Raw genomic sequence first — 4,258 nt, 5'->3', positions numbered from 1 at the left:
GATAAAATCGCTGTTTTTGAAGTAAACTCACTCTAAAAAGAGAAACGGACAGACTTTCATCTCTCTCTCTTTCTCGAATTGGCAATATTTGAGAAAAGGGTTTAGCGATTTCTAATTATTGGGGGGACTAGCCCCCCTCAATGTCTACGGTGGTTATCGCCCTGATCAGACATGAAAATATGTTGTGGCACTATCGTGCAGTCTATAATGATATGACGTTAGCAAATATTAGCGATTTTTTGCAAACATTTCTTTGAGTAACATGACCGTAAATATGAGCTCATGATTGAATGTAACATAAAACAAATTATTACTTTTCTTTAAAATCTTTATTAATGCCAAAAATGCTTACATTTATGTGTCTTTTTGTTCACTCGGGCAGCCATGTTGCCCCTGAAGCCGGTTTACGCTGAGATAATTCATTCCCCTTCGTTTGAAGTGTGGTCCCGAAAAATCTTCGTTTGAAGGGCTATCTGGCCCTTCCCCTTACCCCTACCCCTCCAACCAAAAGAGAATTGAGACACCCCTACCCCTTCACGTGAACGCAAAAGGGGAAAGGGGAAGGGCTAAGGGGTAGAATTGGGATTGGGCCTTAAAGTGTTCCCGGTTCTTAGTTCTTCGTCTGGTATTGTATGTTCGTCTATCTTCTCTGCTACGTGTGCTTTGCTTTCGTTTGGATTAATAAAGACCGTTTTACTCAGAGTATGTCAGACTCTGTTCCGTGTTTTGTGTGTGTTTTGCTCCCCATGTGTTTCCATGCCCTTATTTGGTTTTCCTGTTCCTGCTCCCTGATTGTTTCCCATTTGTTTCCAGCTGTGTTTTCCCTCATGTTATGTACATATCAGTACTTCAGTAAAAGTACAAATTACTCTTCTTAAAAACTACTGAGTATGTCAGACTCTGTTCTGTGTTTTGTGTGTGTTTTGCTCCCCATGTGTTTCCATGCCCTTATTTGGTTTTCCTGTTCCTGCTCCCTGATTGTTTTCCATTTGTTTCCAGCTGTGTTTTCCCTCATGTTATAATGTTTCATTAGTTCCAGGTGTTTCTTGTCTTGTGTATTTAAAGTGTTCCCGGTTCTTCGTCTGGTATTGCATGTTCATCTATCCCCTCTGCTACGTGTGCTTTGCTTTTGTTTGGATTAATAAAGACTGATGTGAATTCCCTACGTCTCCTTGCTCCTCGCTCCATCACAGTAGCAGCAGCAGTCGTGACAGAGTACTAGTTACTTTTTAGCTGGTGATTATTTAATGAATTACCAAAAAATATTCATGCATATCAAAGATCTATGTGGATAATAGCTACTTTGAACAAAACCCACTTTTATCTTACTGACAAATTACGTGAAATTGGTGGTCACGATACAGGAATTTCTAACTTCAATACCTTAAAAAATGTCAATATTAAAGTACCCTTGACCCGGAAGTTGCAACTGACTTCAGTGTCTTGATGTATTTCCAAGTGAAACGGGATATTGAATAAAGGGCAGGGGTTTTATTGTGGTGCACCTGTACTGTCTTAAGGCAAGGAGGAGAGTTTGAGTGGCCAAAGACTCTCCAAGGATCACAGCCGGAGAATTGCTGAAAAGTCCTGGGGTTGAAAGGCCTCAAAAAAAAAATGGTGCACACAGGAGTAAAAATGTACCCCATGTGTACAATGAAATTGTGGCGAGAGCGGCACAAAGTAACACTTTTTGACTTTCTCAGTTTGTGTAAATCCACATGGAGATCAGAATATAATTTTTTTATCCACAGTAATTTTACACTTGTCTAGTACAAATATGTCGCTTTGTTTCATGATTACAGTGTATACATTTTTCTTTATTTACCCTCAAAAAAATGGAAGAGAAATGTGACAACATGCCCCGTAGGTTGGGTACATTGTAACATCTGAGGGGCACGTTGTAACATGACCATATAACAGCTTAAAATGTTATCTGATCGAATGAAAAAAATATACAAGACAAACTAAAATATTTTGTTAATAAATTTTTTTTTTAAAATTTCAAATAAAATAATGGCGTTTTTTAAGAATTAAAAATAATCTGATTTTGGAGTTTGACAATGAACACATTGCAATCATGCTTGGGACGGCCCACATAAACGAGCAAAAATGCTTTACATGTCTTGAAATAATAATTATTAAACATTGACTGTCAGTCTTTATTCACCTGTTTCTCGTTGTTTCTCATTAAAATTCATTAAAGTAAATAGTGTAAATTACATCGCTAATGTCATAGAATAGCACATTGTAACGCATTGTTACAACGTGCCCCATCCGCGCAACTGGAGTTTAAAACCTAAACTGATAAATAACAGATTGGAGATTAAAATAATAGCAGATTTGTCTCATTTTAAATGATTAATAAAAACAGTGATGAAAAATTTACTTAAGCCAGAATTTTAATTTTACTATGGTAAAATAAATGTTAATTGATATCTTCAAAAAAATTTTGAATTTTGGCACACTTTTTTTCTATATAATGTTGATATGGTAAATTTTGTTATGCTAGCATGTGTGGAAATATTCAAACCATGTGAGTTACAACTAACCCCACGTTACTTTGTGCCCCACGCTCCCCTGTACTTCTGTATCTTTTCCACGACATTCTAATTTATTGAGATGCACCTGTATAATGTTGAGGTCCTGGACATCTTGTTCAGATACATGGCATCATGGATTCAACTAAATACCAACAGATAAAAAATTAAAAACTAACTGTCCATGCAAGAAATCTTATAATCAAATTCAAAACAAAAATGCATCACTGAGCACAAAACAAATATTCTGCAATGGCCATTCCAGTTCCCTGACCTGAATCCTATAGAAAATGAGTGGGGTGAACTGAAGAGAAGAAGCACCAACATGGAGCTGGGAATCTGAAGGGTCTGGAGTGATTCTGGATGAAGGAATGGTCTCTGATCTCCTGTCAGGTGTTCTCCAAACTTATCAAGCATTATAGGTGAAGACTCAGAGCTGTTATCTTGGCAAAAGGGTGTATTACATGTATTAGAGAATTAGAGCTGTACAACGAGTATTAGAGAAAAACATTTATTTCATAATGAGATTTACCCCCATTTTAAATTCTTATTCTCCAATGAAATGTTAGATTTTTGTACATTTTTAAAATAAACGATCAAATGGATAAACAATGCAGATTTATTTTCACACTTTTTTTTTTTTTACCAAGGGTACCAACAATTCTGACCACGACTGTATTTGCTGCAGCTCATTGATACCAGGCCACAGTTTTTCTTTATTTGATCACACTCCTTTGCGTACTTGTTCGCATGTAAGCTGTTTCCCAAATATTAATATAAAAAACGGCCTGCTTTTTCTGTAGTGATTTGTATTTTTTACATTGTGTGATGGCAACCGTTATAATAGTTAAGCATGTTAATGGCTACTGTATCCCAAGTCTGAAAGTATAAAAGGGTTTCAATTAACCAGCAGAAGACGGGGGGACAAGGACCAGCTGCTCAGTATGAATGTGTGAGATGGCAGCCTGAGAGTTCAGTGGAAGAAACTGAAGAAATCTTAAACAAAAACCGAAAGAAACTTAACAGCAACGACAAACCATCGGTCAAACTGACTCGGTCAGTGAAAGCAACATACTATCTCTAACAGAAATCCATCAATTCCTGACAACCATCATTTACTGCTGATTTGAAAAATGACTGGCGATATTAACACCCTATTAACACCCACACAACTGTACAACCACTTTAAATTACTGAAAAACATATGCAGCTATATTCTACCAGCTGCCATTATTCACCACCCAGTTATTCAAGTTATGTTCTGAACACATTATGGTGGGGCGCCTTTACTTATTTTTTATACAAAATGACATCCAATCATGACAGCTAGCATCAGACTCAAGTCTTACATGAGATGACCAACGGTTTCAATCAAAGAAATATTAGAAAGAAAGTTTTCTAGATTGTTTTATCTTTTTATTTAAGCATTTGTAAACCATTTCCTTCCTGAAAACAGAATATAATATAAAATTTTAAAGGGGTCATATGATGTGATTTCAAATTTTCCTTTCTCTTTGAAGTGTTACAAACTCTTGGTGCATAAAGAAGATCTGTAAAATTGCAAAGACTAAAGTCTCAAATCCAAAGAGATATTCTTTATAAAAGTTAAGAGTCAACCACGCCTACCTAAAACGGCTCGTTCAAACACGCCCCCACATGTCTACGTCATGATGTGGGAAGATTTGCATAACACCGCCCAAATGTTCACGCAAAGAAAGAAG

The 4,258-nt window shown here is 36.5% G+C and overlaps 1 protein-coding gene across 3 annotated transcripts in view; it reads right to left on the bottom strand.

The window, feature by feature from the left end:
* lhfpl4a (LHFPL tetraspan subfamily member 4a) overlaps nt 1–4,258 on the bottom strand; it is a 36,060-nt gene that overhangs the window by 25,959 nt on the left and 5,843 nt on the right. The window lies entirely within an intron of this gene.

The sequence above is a fragment of the Sinocyclocheilus anshuiensis genome, unplaced genomic scaffold (assembly GCF_001515605.1).
Source record: "Sinocyclocheilus anshuiensis isolate Anshui unplaced genomic scaffold, SAMN03320099.WGS_v1.1 scaffold1867, whole genome shotgun sequence".
Classification (NCBI taxonomy): Eukaryota; Metazoa; Chordata; class Actinopteri; order Cypriniformes; family Cyprinidae; genus Sinocyclocheilus; species Sinocyclocheilus anshuiensis.
This window is presented reverse-complemented; position numbering and strand designations above follow the sequence as displayed.